This window comes from Brachyhypopomus gauderio, chromosome 14 (genome assembly GCF_052324685.1).
Source record: "Brachyhypopomus gauderio isolate BG-103 chromosome 14, BGAUD_0.2, whole genome shotgun sequence".
NCBI classification, from domain to species: Eukaryota; Metazoa; Chordata; class Actinopteri; order Gymnotiformes; family Hypopomidae; genus Brachyhypopomus; species Brachyhypopomus gauderio.
The window spans coordinates 9349167-9370156 of record NC_135224.1 but is presented as its reverse complement, the minus strand read 5'-3'; the positions used below and the strand labels follow the sequence as shown (position 1 = coordinate 9370156).

Sequence of the window (20990 nt, the reverse complement as noted above, 5' to 3'; positions counted from 1 at the left end):
TTTCCCCTCAAATGACCATATCCCTTAACCCACCCTAATAAAACCATGGAGTACAGGATATGTGGAAGAGTTGTCAAAAACAATATTTCAAGCTGTGGCAAAGATTGCAATATTTCATGTTATATTTCATAAATTAATTTAGCTTTTTGTGTTACAAGCACTCACCAAGGAACCTGATCTTTATTTTCCCCTCTTAAAAAAAGCTCTGTTGTTTTGGTATTTTACATGTTCAGCGTCACTGGTCTCAGGAGTGCACATTCATTGATGGCTTGTGAGCTTGTAAAGCTAACGTTTTCTACAACGCTTCAAAGAATTCATTCAAGAAATGGGGTCTGAAAATTATTAAAATTAAAATATTGGTTCCATGGCGAATGAAAAAGCTGTCCCTCTTTCACGGTGTTTAATGTTTGCCCTACTAAGAATCCCTTTGAATCCTGAATAAAGGAATTTGCCCTGAGCCTGTGGTTCTATAATGAAAAAGACTAACACCTAATGTGTCAGAGGTTATTAAATCATAACCAGGAGACCTTTTTCCCTTCAAGCCCAATACATTACTTATGGTGAGCTTGAACATAAAGTAAAAGGCCACTTTCAGACATGTTTTAGAATTTTCTGTACCAGATGTGTTTTCATTGGGATGACCATTATTGGCTATTTTGTCAGAGTTTCCTGTTGCGTACACAATCGAGTGTGGCCTTCACAATAAACCTATACACCTTATTGAAAGCAGACTGGGATTGTGCTTGTCTGGTCTTTTGCACCATGAGCTCATGACACCGTTCGGCTAGGACGCCACCCCTGTACATTACGAATCGCCCAACGCTGACTAGACTTGAACCCACTTGCATTCATCCATGTCGACACATCACCAGTAAACAAAGATGCATCCCAACACACTAAAACTCTCACGCTTCACTGGAGCCACTGTGTTTCTGATCAGGAACATGCTACAGTTACTTTGCACCTGGAGCAGAACCACGCAACATCAAACATGACCATGATATTAAAGAAAGGTGTACTGTCACCAGTTTGTGCCGCCTCTCTGTGGAGGCCCTGGGAGCCTCACGCTCTATCTAGACCCTGCCGGGATGACAGAGCCCCATGGATGAGTGAAGATTCCAGGAATTCTGAGAATTTAGAGAATTCCCATGTGTCCTGTCAAGATAAAACAGCAATAGGCAGCTTTATTCTCTCAAGAGTTTCCATGAAACACCATGTGTGTGAACCACGTACACCAACAATGACCAATAATGCTTCCTGTGATAGATTAAACTTGCGTGAGCCTTGGGGTGTCTGCACTGAGAACATGACTGAAGGTATTGTGCATGCGTGTGCTATTAGGCAGCCAGTGCACATGTTCCTGTATGTTTAGACATTTTTATATCTTTTAAGTGCGGAGCATGTGTAGGTGAGACTCTATGGTGAGCTATTTGGGCACTGGTGTTGCCCTGAGTTGGAGAGACCCCCTCTGGGCTATGAACAGCTGAAACATCTGTATACTCTTAAACTGTACCCTCTTAAAGCCCAGGGTTATTGTGTTCCTGTATGATTTTACTGCACCTCGATACAGGATCCAGACAGGTCAAACATTAATTAGGCTTTTATAGTGAGTATTTCCAAGTTATAATTATTGCATGAAACTGCTGCATTACTGATATATTTCAGACCTAGTAAACCACCTTGTCAATTACGAACAGGTTTGTAACAATAGGTCCAGTGCCAACTGTACTATACCAACCACAGAAGATATTTCCCTTATTTTCAGCCATATGCGAGCATTAAACGGCCCTAAACTTTCCCATGTAAAATGAGAAGATTCCAGCTCTAGACACAGGGCCCAAACAGCTCACTTCTATAGAAGCACATGATGACTACTCATAAGAGGTAGGATACGGTCACAGTGTAGTGGGGTATGAGTCAAACGTGAACCGTGGAAACTCAATTAGCACCAAATAATTAGTGAGTTCGTTATGATTGAGGGTTTGCTTTCTGTAGAAGAAACACTCATATGATTCATTGCTGACTGGCCAGCAGGGTTTTTACACATCGGTATTAAAAGTTCAACAGGCAGCTGTTTTACAGTCAGTGATTCAGACATCCGGTATATTTCCCACATGTGTGTTTACTCCAATATACAAAAACTAGGTCTTGCCGCTATGCTGCTTTTGACCTCAGAAGGGCAGAATATCACTGGGCTAACTGTAAAGAGTGCAAACAATATAAAAGAACTGAGGCAGGATGTTGACTTGAGTGCTACATTGTGTTTCCACAAATATGGGCACAGTGTGGGTGCCGAGTGGAATCCACTGACATGTCCTAGCGATCGACGGAGCGCGCTCACTAGAAACCCTGCAGTCGTAAACCTGGTCCATCGATCTCCAGCTCCACTGACCCCACAGAATGCCCCGCAGCAGTGTGTTTCCCATTCCCGCTCACTCGTAAAGTAATTGTGTGGTTACACCGTGGGTTTTCTGAAACAGAGAAATCCACAAGAATCATTTGTGTGCAGCAATGTAAAACATGAGGACTGGAGAAGAATATGTGTGTTGTTTGTGTGTGTGTGTGTGTGTGTGTGTGTAGTCAGGCCAGCCTCTGGTGCCAGGAAACAAATGAACAACAACAACAACAGAAAAAACTTTGTACAACAAGGCAAAATTCACCAAAAGAGGCAGAGAATTGGGGCTGGTACCCACAGGAGTGGAAAATGCCTCCCAGTAACACCAGTAAATCGTTCTGCTGCCTTGTCCGGTTTTCTTGGTTTAAGGCGGCCTTTGTGAGGCTGTGAGGCTGGCACCACCCACTAGCAAAATGGGGCTAATAACCACTCAGCCCCTCTCCTTTTCCATAAGTCATCCCCAAAAGGTCGGTAAGCGTTTCTTTCCCTACATCGGGGATGAAAGAGGGGGTTAATGGTAGAGAAAAGGCTCCTCCAAGGGACTGGCTGAAGTCCAGGACTCGACCCAGAGAAGCAGTGGGAGCTGGTGGCAGGGTCAGGGTTCATGCCTGTGTTCATGGCCATAGTGCTTGCCTTCTCACTGGGTGGTGCTGCTGGATTTATTTTTAATGATTCACATCTCGCATTTCTTAATTCATCCAGGAGCAGGAGCTCGGGGCAATGCCAAGGACCCTGTTCAATTGCTTACAGTATTATTAGTGCTGCCATAATGGTGGGGCTGGGTTTTACAGCCCAGTTGTAATATTTGCATTATAAGCTAGACCTATAAAAATTACTGCATTCATTACATGGGAAGAAATGAAAAATATGTTTTGGTTGTGCTTCAAATTAGATCATAGTACAGCACAAACAGACTAATAAGGCATTCAGACCTTGAACTACATGTTCACAACTTAGCAATCTCAAACCATTCAACATGACACGTGTACAAAATATCTTCAGTCCAGGTAAGCCTGTTGTCAGATTGCATTGGGTTGTAATTTTGCAACTTCTTGCTCTCTGTCCTTAAGTAAATGCTGTTGGTCTGTTTCAAGCAAGTCTGTGCTCATTGCAGAATCATTATTACGCTTTGATCTCATTCTGGTGTAATGATAATTCATCGGAGTGTTCAGGAGAGCGTTAGTAAGTGCGTGTAGGCGCTAGTTAGGAGCGTGGAGTAAAGAAACAGGACACGCCCAAGGCCCAGCCACAAACGTGATCAGGCATGAGGTCAATGTTTAACAGCGGAGCTCATTCTAAATCAGACATGCAACGGATCGCGTATGCACCGCCAGTCCAGATTCTTGAGCTGTCTGGTGCTTCACCACCGTCTGGCTCCAAAACTTCGAATGGCATCGTCAACAGCTCAGTGTACTTCAGAACCATCGTCTGCGTTTGTTCTGGTCTATTCGTCTTCCATCAAGACAAGCGTCTACCCTCTCTGCTCTTAAGAATGCTCTGGGGCTGAACATCCCCCCCCCTCTTCTCTAGACATTTCCATGTGTTTCTAGAACTGTGTGGTACGATTTTAGAAGGGCACAGAACAGCTATAATTACTTTTTTTCCTTTTTACTGTTCAGTTTGGATGCTTTTATAAATGTTTTGAAAGGACAAAAAAAACCCCACCTTGATCATCCTCTCTGATCTTCCACCACCACGATGAAGGCCCTCCCCTGGGTTGGCGACACATGGTTCCCTCATGTACGTGAGTCCGATTCATGACAATCTACTCTGAAGAGTCGTAAGAACATGGGAATGGTGAGGACAGTATAGCGGTGCAGTCGAAATTGTGTTTTCAATGATTTGTTACGTGGCAAACCGGCGTAATGTGCTCACAACCAGTGGACTGGTGGCTTCACCGTCTCTCAGCACAGCCTTTATATCACAATTAACAAAACCAGCAGCTTCTGCGATTAAACTTATATATACTTTATGTAAAGTTCTAATTACTATAATCAGTATCCATTTTTTATATTTTTGGTATTTATACTACATTTAATATGCGATTAACAATTGCATGTAAATACTAGTTAAATACATTTGTGGTATATGATTAAATAAATATCGTTTATGCTCTGCCTTCCTGTTGCCTTCCTGACATGGGTCATTCTGAATGAGATCACATGATGATAAAGCATGCTTGAGTCAGGTTTGAAACGCTTGTAAGTAATCATGTTTGAAACTGCATTACTGGAATACTGGAATAAAAAAAACCAAACTAGCCAGTCACTGCCTGTTTGGTCAGGAAGAAATGAGACATTTTTTCCTCTTCTCGTTGAGTTTTCTTTTTTCTCTCAGTATAATAACCTTCTTAAGTCCATCACTCTCTCCTTCCTCATCTGTCTCTTCTAGTGCAAATGAGATATGAGATATGAGACATTCTGAACTTCTCTCTCTCCCTCCCTCTCGCTCTCTGTGTCTCTTTCTCTCACTATCTCCATCTCTGTCTCTCTTCATTTTCTCTCTTTCTCTGTTTCTCTCTCTCCCTCTCTGTCTGTCTCTCTTATCTACTCATCTGTTAGAGTTTCTAATATTTATTTCGATGCCTACTGTAATTTTTATATAAGTATCACAGTAAAGGCCAATTTGTGTGCTAACCTCAAGCCAGTGTGGGAAAAGGAGCGCTAAATACATTTTTCAGTTTTTACATTTTCATCTCTTACAAAACAGCGATAATTGAGGGAAAATTTTGTTGGGATGCCATAACAACCAAAGTTAATATACACGATTCAGTCCTTACAATGGCACTTAAAAATAATGATTTACATGACAGAAAGCAGTGCTATTTGAAAATATAGCTGAATACATAAATGCTCTCAGTAGCTGGAAATTCAAAGCACCCTCGTCAGAGGCCCTGTTATTAGCTTACGACCAAAACAAATAGCGGAGGAGAAATCGTCGTTGTAGAAATCTAAAGGGAGTCTGCCAAGACTGGAACCTTCGCTGTTATCACAATAAATCACATGTAAAACTTGGACAAGAGGGCGCGCATAAGCCCTGCCTTTGTTTTCTATTCCACTTAAAAAGGTCACGTCTCAGGAGAGAAATTACTCTGTGCGTGTGTGTATGTGTGTGTATATATGTGTGTGCATGCACATGGTGTGTAGAAGAGAAAGTAACTGTGCCTATGCAAACAACAGTGTTTTTGTGTGTGTGTGTGTGTGTGTGTGTGTGTGTGTGCTAAGAATGGCAAAAGCAGGTGATTGATTAAACCCACAATGAGCGATGCGGCTCTAAAGATCTATGGCTAACAGAAGTACTGTTTTCCTAACTGTGTCCTTTGCCCTTTGTCCTTTTCTAGGGTTAAAACAAGTGCAGTGTTAACTTCAAATCAAATCCCTGCATCAGCTGGGATATGACATTCCGTGGACCAGTATGAACTGGGGTTTGACAGTCAACATGACCCCTCTCCTGCCCCTGTTCATATGCTTTCCCCCATTCTCCTCAGAGCAAGGAGTTGAAGAAAAACCAATCCCACATCTTTATTTGCTACTTTGTTTAGCTTATTATGCTGGAACAATATGTTTTTATTACGCTTTATTATGTCTTTATTATGCTGTAATTATGCTGTAACACCACATCTTTATTATGCTTTATCCCAATGTATTTATTATACTGTAACATCAGGTATACTGTAATACTATGTCTTTAATACAGTGTATCGCCATGTTTTTATTATGCTGTAATTATGTTGTAACATGTCTTTATTATGCTGTAACAGCATGTCTCTATTATGCTGTAACACTATGTCTTAATTACAGTGTAACACCATATCTTTATTATACTGTAACAGCATGTCTCTATTATGCTGTAACACTATGTCTTAATTACAGTGTAACACCATATCTTTATTATAACAGCATGTCTCTATTATGCTGTAACACTATGTCTTAATTACAGTGTAACACCATATCTTTATTATACTGTAACAGCATGTCTCTATTATGCTGTAATTATGCTGTAACACTTTCATGCAACCCCACCCACACATTCACATATACATACATGTTCTCCCTCATATGTTTATACATTGCACCAGGGGCCCAAAATGATTACTATAATATATATAGTTTTTTTTATATTTTGTGATGGAGTGAAGTGGGTGTGTGTGTCGACGTTAGCCACCCACACTCCCCAGAACAAGCCTCTCTTTCTTTAGACACTAGACTGTTTGCTTTACTGAGGACCAAGTGGAAAGAATCAAAAACAGGACCAGCACATGAAATGTAACGCAGAGAAACCCTGTTCTACAGATCCTGAAGTGCTCAGGCATGGCAGGCTAACTTTTCACCTGTCTGGCTGCAAATGAGCTGGTTTTGGCCTTGTCAGAGAAAATAAAAGCTAAGACCTCAGAAAGCACTTATGCACAGTGGTGCTGACATCATAGAATAGTACACAGATCTGATGTCATGCTGATGTCATACTAATGTCATATCAGAGTAAACTTGCTATAGTGCCCTAGTTATCACAGATTATAGAGAAAGGTCTAAACATAAAAGGGCATTTAGAAGCATTTCTCAAAGATGGATTTTCTTGTACTTTTGATAAGTGGTGATGAAGGGATTTTGAGGTCAAAGGTGAAGTTCAGATTTACATTCAAAGCATCTGAACTAAGCACTAATAGTGACTGGTGTGTTTAAAGTGCCCTTTTCCATGTCAGCAGGAGATGTGCTCACTCTCTCACACACTGCCCTTATGGCAAGCCTGCCCACCAGGCACCATTACGCTCAGAGCTTTTCCCTGTTTGTCTTGGTTGGCATTCCACCCCTTTTGCTCTCTTGAAAGCTGGACGCAGAGGACTGTATGAGACTTGGTCTAATCAGTGGTCCCCCTGGCCTGATTACTACACCCAGAATGAGTTCTTTTCAGTCACCCAAAAGGGAACAACACCTTGGGTCCTGTTCTAATAGACAATGTCCCTCCTTTCCTGACGAGCCCCAGAAAAGATAACAGCGCTGAATGAAGCCTCTGTCCTATTCAACTACAGCTTGTTCCTATAAGAGGCCGTGTCCTGTTCTGCAGTGCAGAATCATGGGGAAAACAAAAGCTTCTTTTTTAAAACCGCCGTAAAACGTATTGTGCCAGCGTTTACTGCTTCCTTCGAAAAACTCCTTCACCTAATATTACCAAAGGTAAGTGGTAATAATGATGCCACACAGCTGGAGTAAATAAGAATGACAAGTGTAAATGGATCTGGGGAAAATCTTCCTTTCTTCCTTTACTGCCACAGTCTCATAGTCCAGCAGACATGAACAAGGGGTGAACGTAATAATCCAAATTTACGACCAGTAAGCCTTCTGCTGCTGTTTGACCCGATGTCAGACTGATGGCAAAAGCCAGGAGACCCTCGAATCTGCTGTGCCACCAATCAGCATGAGACAGGCCACCTCGGTGACTAAGCGATATTGAGACACCAGCGTCAGTGTCTCATCGTATGTGTATTTTGTGTTTATGAGCAACGCTTCATAAACCCAGAGCCAGACATCCTAATACTGTGATCCTATGTGTTTAGTCCTGTTGGCACTGGTCACTGTGGGAAATGCTGTCTCATAAAGTTTTACAGGTAGTATCAGCAGCTACTACCAGTTGTGTTTTGCAGTGAATCCCATTTGGCATGGCTGGCCTCAACATGGTCTTGACCCGTCACGTTACGAGACCTTAAACACACGTCGCCCTTTCACTGTCTGCTCCCTGAGTCGGTCTGTGCTCTCCCAGCCCATATGTGAGTTTTCCCTCCGGGTGCTTAATTAATCCTAATTAGGATGTAGAGTTAAGAAGTAACTTCAATAAGGACTTGAAATCCTGGCTGACAAATTCATCGTTCACCATGAAATCTGTTTGATTCATTTAAAACAGGTGAATTCTTCGTAGGACCGTAGCAGGAACTTACAGTACATACTTATCAGAAGCACCACTGTCCATTTGGGAAGGAAAAATAATAAAGATCTTGGCAAATGTGATAGGGCTATTTAAACAGGGTTTTTGCTTGAAATGCCTGAGCAGACTGAACGCGGTGCGAGAAGCCTTCAATGTTGGCTGGACTCACGTCTGGCTGTAAACCTGGGGTCAAAGAGACGATCCATGTGGTGACCAGACCCAGAATGCAGCAGCAGCATGAAAATAGAGGAGAGATGGAGGGGAGATGGAGGAGAGATGTAAGAGAGATGGAGGAGAGATGGGGGTGGGGAGTGGGTGTGGAAAATGGTCACTAGCATTAACAGGGGGATGGTAATTGCGATGAAAAGCCACAAGAGAAAGACATGGTCTAGAGTGTGCATCGGCCAGCTCCATTACTGAAGAGAAAGGTGGGTGTGTGTGTGTGTGTGCGTGCGCATTGATATGTGTATAAAGCCTCAGCTCAAGAGTTATTAGCTGTCAGTCTTATAGACAAATTGAAATGGAAAAGTCTAGCCTTGAAGTGGCTCACTGCCTTCTTTTCCGCCTAAGTAGCACAGAGTGAACTTTCAAAGTGTTTCATCGCCCTCTTTTTCATAACCTTTCCTGTTTTCCTTCTGCTACCCGCCCTGTCTGCTTTTGTCGTTTGTCTTCTTAAGTATTTGTGATGCTCCAGTATTGATCTCTACTGCACAATGATTTCAACCTCATTCAGCAGGCAGAAGAAATACAGGTATATTGACTAGTCTCGTCCTTATATGAAGAGAAAATCTGCTTTGGTTTAAAATTTGTTACTCTTTAAATCCTCTATCTCTGAACTGAATTATTCTGTTCTAAATGGACACATCTTTTGAGATCTTCTCATTGCCCTTTCAATGATTCTCCATGTGCACAGAGCGTCTCCAAAGCAACAGCCTCCATTAAAACGTCTCTCCACTCTCCTCAGGTCCATCATCCTGATATAAAAATGAATGAATTGCCGTCCCCTGTAATATCTGAATGGGGAAGGCAGTTCATGGCTTCTCCTTCTCCACCTCTCCTCCCTCCACTCCTCCCGTGATCTACGCCCTGGCCAGTTGCTCTTCCAGACCTGGCGGTGGTGTCAGACCCCCACCACTCCGCCTTGCATAAAGCTTCTCCTCAGATGTGGCTCCGTTTGACTCCCGGCCTCCTCCCCAACTGCTCCCTGATGTGGAGCGTCCGTGCAGCACAACCCTTCTGATCTGGTGATTTTTGACTCTTTCCCCCGTCTCGCCTTCAGTGTTCATCCTAAAACTGTGACCACATCCACTCCTAATGGGGCTTGCATGCACTTCTAAAGCCTTACTGAAGCAGAATACATCAGCAAATGGCTGTTTGGCAGCTAAATATGTAATTTAGTTAACAAAAGGTGCTGTTAAAGAGGTGATGGTGAAACAGGTGCACCGTCAGTTGTACAACAGTGCAGGAAAGGTTTACAGTTCTCGTTAAACCACAATCATCCCATGAAAGCAAAGATTTATGTCCAATTAGTATTCCATCATGGCATGGAATATTTAAGCACTGACTGTAGCCTGATGCTGGTTTTGTCATTAAATGTAGCTAAGTGGCTCCTTGCTTTGGAAGCTAAACAAATCGCAACCTATTTTCAAGGCTCGCAGAGAAAAGAACAGCAACAGGCGTACTTTACGCTACCGTCTTTGAATTCCGAGGAACTGTGGCGTGTGTTCAGAGCTGCGTGTCATGCCCCGTTGCTAAAGCGACAACAACAGCGTAGCGAGGACGGCTAGCGGGAGGGCCAGTGTGAAGTCGTGCCGCTCGTCTGGGCGTCCCGGGCTAGTGTATAGCAGGCTGACAGAAGCATTTCATGGCTGTCAGAGTGAAGGCGGGGGGAGGAGGCGGGGGTGGGGGGGGGGACGCCGCGTGGCAGCAGGCATGGCTTTTGTCGCCGCTCCGTGTCTCTATGGGTTTCAAGCACCATCGCTGAAGAGCGTTAGGAGTCCGTTCGGCCAAAGGTCACCCAGCATGATTGCACCATGCCCTGCCTTGCTCTTCACCTGCAGGTTATGTGACTGTAGGGTGAATGCTTGAAGGTGGGGGAGTGTCTGCATGTTCTCTATGTTTAAGAAAAACGTAAAGACATGTTTTGAACTATTAAATTGTGCCTTTTTTTGTGTTATGCCAATAATCCATAAAGGTTGCCTAGACACGTTTCTACATATTTATCTTCATAAGGAATGCACTGAGGTATGAATATTCATGAATGTGCAAAATAAAAATGCCCCCCCCCCCCCCCCCCACGGTTGTCTGGGAATTCCAGAGTTGATCTGCCATTACTTAGACACCATCTTGCTCTTCTCACCCTCCATCAGGAGATCATCAGTGAGACCTTCATCTCCATGCGATCCAACAAGGTTGAGGTAGGAATACAGGGGCCCATGCACCTGGAACTCCAGTGTTTCCTGTGGGTTCTGCTGTTAGGTTTCCTGCCCTGTTCAGGGACCTCCTTTGTTTCCGTTCCCTCTATTCCGACTTCAGCAATATTTTCTTTCTTTCTTTCATTTTAAGAATCTGTCTGCCTGCCTTTCCACTCACGACTCACTCCCTTACCACAGCAGTTCGTCCCACTGTTCCAAAACAATGGGGCGTTAATACAAAATTTCAGTCACCCAGCTAGTGAGGCTTGAGCAGTCACTCCAGAGAACCCATCTGCACTGCTCCACGCTCCAGGGGCAATCGTGCCTTTCACTGCTCTAGCCGGTGCTTGGAATCGAACGGGGTCATCTTAGGAGGTTGTGGGTCTCGCTGTGTGTGGCTGCTTGGCCCGTTCCATGAAGCTTCCAACACACAGGTGCTCTGCTGATGTTGCTTCCAGAGGCAGGTCGGAATTCCGTAATGGGTGATGCAACTCGTGTCCTGCTCTGTGAGTTCACATGATCCACCGCTTCATGGCTGAGCCTTCATTGGCTCATGCCTTCATGGCTGAGCCCTCATTGGCTCATGGCTTCATGGCTGAGCCTTCATTGGCTTATGTCTTCATGGCTGAGCCTTCATTGGCTCATAGCTTCATGGCTGAGCCTTCATTGGCTCATGGCTTCATGGCTGAGCCTTCATTGCCCCTACGTGCTTCCATTTCATGGCAATGGTGTTTCCAGTTGACTGGGGTATGTCTAGCAGGGCAGAACATTTCACAAGCTACTCTGGCACCAAGATGACATCTCTTTAAAGGTAAAAGATTCCATTGGTCATAATTGGCAGAAAATATATAATCTTGTTTCACCAGTATGCAGCTGACAATTGTATATGCCCCTATAGATGCACACTGACACACACACACACACACACACACACACACACACACACACACACACACACACACACACACACACACACACTGCATTAACTCAGTGGTTCCCAAAGTGGGGGGCGCGCCCCCTAGGTGGGGCGCGGAGCTATTGCAGGGGGGGCGCGGAGCTTGAAAGTAAAACGTGCACATGTGTCAATATTAGGGATGCACCGATTCCGATATTAATATCTGAAAAAATTCTAGATCGGGTATCGGGGACAATGTGACCGATCCATAAAAACAGATCTATTCACTCTAATTATATGCTTGTATTGCTTGCTTTTCGGAGTTAGTTCAACCCTAATACTCGCGCTGGTGGTATTCCACTTAGTCCGTTTATTTGCTGGTTGACCAAAATAAACCTGGGCTCCAGCAATACTTCACTGTTCATACATGAACTGGTGAGTTGTCCAAAGCTCATTTAATGCGTTACTTACAGAAATAAATTAAAGAGCAGTGGTCTGACTCGGTCTACGGCGGAAAGCTAAAAAAACAATATTCCATACGCACGCTCAACTCGCTCCCTTAAAGAGACAGTACACATATTTCTGGCCGTTACATGCTTTGTGCTCTGCGTGATGTCTGCGCTTGCAAACTAGCCGCATATGTATTGCTGTTTCTCTTATTTCATCTCCTTATTTATTTTAAATTACATTTAGAATTCTTGAACCATTTAAAATGTTTCTTGCAGTTATTTTTTTTCATGTTTGACCAAAGTTGTGAACCTATTGTTTTTGTAAGTTTTCAACACATCCCTAGTCAATATGGGGGGGGGGGGGGGGGGGGTGTAGGGGGGGCGCAAAAATATTCTCATCTACTAAAGGGGGGCACGGCAGAAAAAGTTTGGGAACCACTGCATTAACTCATCTTGCTTCTGTATTTAAGCCCACGGTTTCCTACATCCCTTTGGTGTATGAAAGTTTGCTCATCCCATCCAAATGTGTTTTGTGTAACTGGAAATGCCTTTTCACTGTGTCCCTCTGGGTTTTCTCACTGGGGTTTTGCACTCCGGGAGTATGGGGTAATGGGCCTGCTTCTATGGGCTATCCAGGAGCAGGAGTTTGGTTCAGATCCCCACCAGTCAGACTGCTTCCCAGTTGGGGTTGGACTCTGTCAGGGCTGGCCTTCGTCAGTGATACTGTTCATAACTTTTATGGACAGAATTTCTTGGCATAACCAAGTTGTGGATGGGGTTCGGTTTGATGGCCTCAGGATTCCATCTGTCTGTTTTTTTGTGGCTGTTTTGGTCCTGTTGGCATTTCTGGATGATGTGGTCCTCCCTGGATCAATTTGCTGCCAAGTGTGAAACAGCCAGTATGAAAATCAGCACCTCTACAACTGAGACCGAGGTATTCAGTCGGAAAAGGGTGGAATGCCATATCTGGGCTGGGAGTGAGTTATTGCCCCAAGTGGACGAGTTCAAGGGTGAGGAAAGGATCGAGGTTGACAGGCAGATTGGTGCCGCGTCTGCAGTGTTGCGGACTTCATACCGGGTTGTTGTGGTGAAGAGAGTGCTGAGTCAAAAGGGGGGAAGCTTAGTGGTCAATCAACTTTCCAACTCTCACGTAGGGTCACGAGCTCTGGGTAGTGACTGAAAGAATGGGTCCGTGGATACAAGCAGCTGAAATGAGTTTCCTCCGCAGGGTGTTTGGGCTCCACCATGCAACTAGAGAACTGCCAGGCTGCTCTACAATCGTCATCCCTTGACAATGTAAACACTATCAAGAACAAACGTAAGATCTTCTTTTGTAAGGCCTTTAAGACTTACAGGCCCTCAGCTGTGCCACGCCTGTTTTTAAACGTTGTTTTTCACTTTTAAACTGTGCACTTTATTTTACTTGTAGTAGTTGTAGTTTAACTTTGGCTTTATCCTTTCTTTTAATGTATCCTTTATTAAATGTTCATTCTATTCTTTAAATTGACTATTTTTATGTAAATCAATAGATTTTTTAAAAATAACTGTTTGCAATATTTGTTTGGCAAATCCCTTCCAAATAGATCTCAGAATGTAATAAGATTTATTATGCTTCGGCGTACCCTCTATGTTTGTAAAACGTGTCTAAGTGCTGAATAGACCATGTGTGTTGTTACAGTGTAGCCTACTACACAATCATAATCAATGATGAAACAAACAGCACAGAAGCAGACTCTACCTGACGGAGGTCCTCAGCGTTTGCCAGAAGCTCCAGAGCCGGCCCTGACCAATGTGGTGCCCTAGGCGAGATTTTGAATGGTGCCCCCTGCATCATTAATCATTGGGTTGATTGTATCAGTATTAAAGAAACAAATAAAAAGCAAATGACTTAAATATTACAGTATAACAAGCAATCAATATAAAGGTGTTGCACAAAAAATATTTAAAAACTATTTTACATAAAGTAGTGCAGAGAACAACTTTTAAATATTAATAAATTAAAAAAATAAAAACAACAACTACCACCAGTGCAAATCAGTGCTATTTGCCTACTGCAACATTGTTATTATTTCAAAAGTGCATCTGCAATGAACTGAGGTTTTAATATATATTTATTTTGCTGAGCTAAGCTAATAATAGCACCTACTAGGATTGGGCAGGATGATGACTATTGTAAAATTGTGGCAGTATATTAACCACGTGACATGTAACTTGCCAAATCTAGACATTTTGCACGTCCATTAAAAAGATCTTGGGCTAAAATTGCATATTATTTCACCCTTTGTAAATGTGTGCTGGAAAATGAGAAATAAAGATGTATAAATAAAAAAAAAGATCTTGGGCGGGGTCAGCAGTTGGAGCTCACTGATTGGTTATGGAGTGGCGGTTCACTAATATCATACAGAGGGGCAAAGCCACAATGACGGTGAGTCAAGCGAGCTGGTTTCAAAAGAGAAACACCGATTGGCAACCTACAGATTGGCAACATTTTGGATTTGTTTCAAATAAAAATGAGAGCCAATGACCACACAACCACACCACTGTTGTCATCATCGCGTGTACTACGTGCAACGTACCTACACCACTTCTGCATCATTTAACCACCAGTTAAAAAAGTCCAAACATCACAATTAGTTCACAAATGTCAGCAAATTATTAATAGCTGAACACTTATTTATTATAAACATACCTAGCAATTTGCTGACAATATCCTGCGATTCCATCCTTGTAAAACCTCACAGCAGCGCCGACTAGGAGCTAGCTACTTAGCTAACCCGAGCTAAAAGCTCACGAGGCACCGACCACTAGTGTTGTGTCGTTCGCGAACGATTCGTTCAAATGAACGAAACATTTGAGTGAACGAACTGAATCGAATCACTTCCTCAGCTGATTCGTTCTTATTTCAGTTCAGTAATTGAGCTCAGCAGCGACCGTGCAGGCCGGCAGGGGAACTGCAGTGTGGTCTGTGAATCACCGAATCACCCGCGAATCTGAGAATCTGGAGGCGGACACATTCATTGCGAGAGAACTGCGCATGCTCAGTGATTCGTTCAGTGATTCGTTCACTGTACTGAGGGCTCTCGTTCACTCTCTGATTCGTTCATGAAGTGAAAGCTCTCGTTCACTCTCTGAAAACATATATATTTTATGATTTTTTACATGACAAAATCCCAAAATGTATAAAAATATATTATAAGTATTAATTCTAACAATTAACAAGGAGTGTTATAAGCGTTATGAGCGTTATGAGCGTTTTTCTCAGCACATATTTACTCAAGTAAAAGTAGAAGTCGTTCATATTAAAACTACTCTTACAAGTACATTTTTGTCCAAAAAGCTACTTGAGTAAATGTAACGGAGTAAATGTAACGCGTTCCTACCCACCTCTGCTTGTCACAACAAAACATAATCATAATTAAATTACTGCTGTACATTACTTCTGATACCTCCAGATGATACCCCCAAATGATCCTCAACACAGAGGTAAATATAGAAGTTTTCTGATGGCCCATATTGAAAAGTGTTAAGAAAATCAGTGATCAACATGTATAGATCCACAGAACAGTCTTTACCATTTTAAAGAACAACATTTCTATATGGCTAATGGAAAGGAATATTCACTGCTAGAAAGGTCAAGGTGAGGGGCTCCGCCCTGGATCTCCTCCACGTGCTGAGAGGTTTGAAGGGTTCCGTGCACATTCACATTGCCTCTGTACTGTTCTGCCTGTCAACACGTCTGTGCACTCAAGTAGCTCTCAAACACACGTCCCCTATTCGACTCCAGAATTGAAACAGATCTACAGTTGGGTTGGGTATTCGGTTTCCACCATGCGGTCCAAGAGACCTGAGACACCGGGGCCCGGTCCCAATTTAAAACAGAAGATTTAGCATCGCAAGTCTTTCCCCGGCGTGTTCTCCCCCACCCCTGCTGTTCGCCCCTTGGATTTTCCCCGTCTCTAGCCATGCCATCTGCAAGAAATCAGAACCGCGCTGAAAGAAGATGGGTTTGGGCACTGGGACCTCAGATTCAACCCTCAGAAGTGAACCACCACGTCCACCTGCAACACGCCCCGTCACTGATGGGATCCAACGTAGCCAAGGATGTCAAGCCTTCAGTCCAGCACACCTACTGCACAGGGCCAGATGATACTCTGTAAATGAGAAAGAAAGATGGTCTATCTTTGGCAATATATGTAATATGGAGTTGCTTTCAGTGTGGATGAGTAATAGAAATCAGAAGCTGAAATGTCAATAAAATTAATTTATAGATGAGACATTGACATTGTGGTGGCATTGGTGACAACATTACAGTGAGTGAATGTGGTATAGGAGAACTTAAGGATCCTCCTCCATCGAAGGCCCTACCAAGCGTGCTGTTCTTTGGACATGCTGTTCAAACGTGCTGTTCTTCGGACATGCTGTTCAAGGGGTGTTCTGACTGCTGGTTCAGAGGGAGCCAAGTTAGGAGCTGTGGCCAGCAGTGCTTGGGGGGGCTGGTGGATGGAGAGGGTGAGGGTGGGGGGGGAGCATGAGTGGTGGGGTAGCAGAGGCCTCGTTTACTCTTTATAGGTACATGGATTTTGTATCTCACACTTTCTTCCAGGAGGGGTCAGAGGTTAAGAATGTAACACTGCCAAAAGGTAAGCAGGGGAGAGAGAGAGAGAGAGAGAGAGAGAGAGAGAGAGAGAGAGAGAGAGAGAGAGAGAGAGAGAGAGAGAGACTGGGGGGACTGGAAGTTTATGTGTCAGCATCACTAAGTCATTATAACAGGTATCAAGAGCTTTGAAAAATTGAGAGATATTGTGTAACCATTTCAAAGTCAAAGTCAAAGACTCTGTCCACCAGTGTGTGTGTGTGTGTGCGTGTGTGTGTGTGTGTGTGTGTGTGTGTGTGTATGCGACTGCACACATACAGAATATACATGCTCTTTGTAATTTATTATTAACTTATTCTAATTCACAGCTTGCAACAAAGTTTATTTGTTTGTTTTTGTTTACTTCAACATGGTTATATACAACAATACTGAGCCTTAATTTTACCCTTAATCCTTCCTGAGCTGGTTACATGACTGAAACACTGTTAAACTGTTCATTAGCACAGGCCACATGTTTGGACATTATACACTCTACATCCCTAAAATTCCCACAAGAACAAATTGTACCCTCATTAGTCCTTGGAATCTTAATATACTCGTTCTGCCATTCCTCCTTTTTATTCATTTTCTCCTAATAGGATCAGTAGAAAAAAAATCTGGCACCAGTATGTTATATTCAGTAGAGCTCTATGGTGAGACTGGTGTGTGTGTGTGTGTGGGGGGGGGGGGGGGGGGGGGGGGCTCCCAGATCCCATCCTCACACCTGGTCAAACGACCAAAGCCCAGACTAGTGGAATGGGAGCGATAAGCAGGCGTGGCCCGGTCGCGGGGCTCCTGCCGAGTCGGAATGCTGACCCCGACGTGAACCGTGATCTGGGATTGATTAGACGGATCCTTTAAATCTCGCTCGCTAACAATGTGCTCAGGGCATGTTTGGCAGTAAAGAAACACTCTTCTGAGGCATTCCCTGTCGAGTTCAAAACAACAGGCAGGAGGCCGCCGGCTGAGAAAAGAGGGAAGGGGAATAAAGGAGAATAAACGTTGTAGGGTGAAGGAAATCAGGGCTGTGAGGTATCTTTGAGAAGGACGGGGGCGGGGGACATTTGAAAGCTGTTGCAGACCCACAACCTTCTGTGACATCTGCTGTTCTTTGGTAATAAAAATGTAAAATGAATCATATCGAGTCATTTCTTTGTCTTTTTTTCCCCCCTCAAGTTTAGGGCTTGTCAATGGTATTTTTGATCATTATTCCAGCTTTCTGATGCCTGACACTGACAGAGAGCCTAAGGAACTGATGAGATAGCATGGATACACTCACGGCAAAACTCTGACATGACCACAGTGTCTGGTAGGGGATGAGGATTTACGGCACTGCGGTAACTTCTGGTGCTGCGAAGTTCCCAGCGGCTGCTGATGGAGCCTTTTCCCCCAGTGACATCATCAAGTGGTAAAATATATGCAGACAAGATCATGAATGGAAAACAGTTATGTACGTAGCAGATCTTTGAAATTGAGTTGGTTTCTCCTCGGCAGCTTTATGCAATAATGATGTTCTTGTTCACCATTTTGTATTGCCTAGTTGAAAAAAATAAAAACGATGTGACCTTTGGCTCATTCCCTTTCACGATGAGGATTAGTGTTGTTCTGTTCTGTCCTGTAGATATTTTGGAAATGACTTTCTCTTTTTCATCTATCCGCAAATTACTTCAAGATGACCCCTTGCTGGCTTAAGAAACTAATTAGGCCCGTGGCCTCATTTACCAGAATCACTTGTGCAAGTCTTCTTTTTTTTCAAAGGAAGGTGGAGAGAGAGGAGCTCACTGGATGTCTTGAATTCGCCTTTTCATCGTTACCAGAATAACATCTCCTACCAGCCGAAAAGCTGTTTGAGGGGCCGTTCAATCAGTCCCTAATGCCTCGAGACCAAACCCGTGTAAGAGTGGAGATGAGCTGGCAATGGGAGACTGCAGAAATCTCCGTGGCCACCACATGTGCAGCCAATGAAGCATTAAACCTTAAGTTTCCAGATCCCTGCAGGAGCAGGAGGAGACGAGACAGAGAAGAGGAGAGAGGAAGAGACTCCAGAGAGGAAATACTCAACCCTCAAAGTCACAGGGCTGGTTTACATTTAGGCGGCGCTACTTCCCTTGACGTCTGTTCACATCCTTTCATGTCCCTTTCTGTAAAAGATCTAGTGCGGCGTCCCATCACCTTGTAGCATCTCTGTCAGGCTCACAATCTCACTGAGGTTTGATATAATACACCTCGGATGGTAATATTGTTCCACAGGTGCAGGGTAGGCCTTTGAAATGTTAGCAGGTCGCTTTGTATGTCATAGTTGTTTTGTTTTGTTTTTTCTTCATTTCCCGGCGTCATTTGAGCGGGGAGTAATCGTGACGAGCGTGGTGACTACCAGACTTTCTAAGCATCTCTGAAACTCTACTAGTGCGTTTGCAGAAGATTTCGATTGCTTTGTTGACTTTTCCATCAGCTCCCACCAAAAATCAAGACTCGTTGGACTATTGACTTAGTCTCTCTCAGAAGGCCTGTTCTCTGACCAGTTGTCCTCTTAGGTTCTGGCCTGCTCCTCCTCAGTGGAGCTGGTCTGAGATCAGCTTTGTTGTTGCGCTTTACAGAGTGCTCGCTGAGAACAAGCAGGCCCTCCGGCCCGTCATCCCCGTCAAGTCAACCATATCGCCGTCTCCGATTCCTCTTGGCCCCTGCACTCTGTCACCAAGGGGCCCTTTGGAACCATTTTGAACCAAGTCTCAAATGCGAAAGAAGAATGAGCTGAGCTGAGACAATACATTTCTGACCTGAGCTTCATTTATTAAAGGACAAAAAAATCCGAATTCTAAAGGAACAGAAATTTCTGGTGAAGTCAGAACTCAGTACGTCTCGTAGTATTGCAGTATAGATTAAGGCTGCCATTTAGTCGATAAGGCTAAGGTACCTCGTTATTAAAAAGTAAGTTACTGTGTGGTATGTTATTATACAGCATCAAGGTACACAGCGTTAGTTGTGTTGACCTTAACATCCTGAAAGAAGAGTTGGAACATAAACAAATCAGGCCATGTGGGATTAGATCATCAGGTTTTTTGACCTGCTGCCAGCCATAATATTGTGTTCTGGGTTCATTACTGCTCAGATTGGAGCAGCACATTTAAAACATTCCTTTTCTGCTCTCATCTCACTCTGTTCCTCTCTCACTTCCCTCCGAGCCCAGGAGGTTCACAACATGAGCCCTCAGAACATTTTGTCATGTATTAACTAGCATTAAAGTCATTAGCCGGAGAGCCGCACTTGTGTTCTTTATAAATATTCTAGATGGGCTATTGAGCGGACATCGTGATCCAGTGATTCAAAACTCTGATTTTCCAAGTTTAATGGAGTGTGAGATGACACTGAATACGTATATTCTGGATGTTGAAGTTCCGTTCTGACTTATGTCCATTCGTTAGCCAATTAAATGGTAGAAAGACTGACATATGGTGGGAGTTCTTTATTTAAGATATAAAGCAGCAAATATAATATATTTGATAGCAAATATCCTTACATTAAGAGGGACTTCCCTCTTTATACCAGATGATGTTTCAGATGATCTATTGGTATTTAATAATGGACTATTGACTGAAGCTAGCAAACCTCTTGCTGAGAATTTGTTCCCCTCTCATTGCTTCTTTAATAGTTTGATGGTTAGAGTCCCTCCCCTGTGTCCGTCTCTTCAAACTTCAAACTTTATGTAGACCCTGAAGGCATCTCAAGCAATTGTAATGGTTCAGTTATTTCTTTGTTGTCTTGGAACTTTTGTTACAGAATCATAATTTACACATGTTGGCAGTAAAAAAAAAAAACGAACCACCCAAAGACCTTGTGAGTTTAACCCTGGTGTCCTTTAAATCAGGCAAAGCAGTGTGTAAGATCTAATGGGGATCAGGCTCAGATGAGCTGAGAACACTAAAGAAGTCAGAAAAGGCTGAGGTCAGACGCTGGGCTGTGTGTGTGTGTGTGTGTGTGTGTGTGTGTGTGTGTGTGCCTCCTCAGATACCCCCCCAAACCCTTCCTCAGAAGGCCCTCCTGCAAGCCTCTCATTACATTTGCGCTTTTACTGTATCTGATAGGACAAAAGGGGGGGCAGGCCGTTGGAGATGAAAGAGGACCACTGCACAGGGAATGATGGAGCGGCAGAATAATCTCATTGGTGGGACACAGCGATAAGTTGACTCAATGGGACGATGGATTCGCTCGGCAGCTGGGCTGGAATATCAAACAATGATGAGTGATGCGAAAGGCCAGCGCAGGTGTGAGGGTCACCCACAGACAGCAG

At 43.6% G+C, this 20990-nt stretch overlaps 2 long non-coding RNA genes across 2 annotated transcripts; one reads left to right on the top strand and one right to left on the bottom strand.

Annotated features, from left to right (window-relative positions):
- Positions 1 to 2185: 2185 nt before the first annotated feature.
- LOC143474562 (uncharacterized) lies at positions 2186 to 14919 on the bottom strand. Its single transcript, XR_013120812.1, has 4 exons — positions 14759 to 14919; positions 13808 to 13894; positions 4061 to 4165; positions 2186 to 2471 (listed from the first exon to the last, which is right to left on the bottom strand). It is a non-coding gene; the product is annotated as an uncharacterized LOC143474562 (long non-coding RNA).
- LOC143474955 (uncharacterized) lies at positions 8698 to 9537 on the top strand. Its single transcript, XR_013120890.1, has 3 exons — positions 8698 to 8739; positions 8989 to 9062; positions 9276 to 9537. It is a non-coding gene; the product is annotated as an uncharacterized LOC143474955 (long non-coding RNA).
- Positions 14920 to 20990: the final 6071 nt, after the last annotated feature.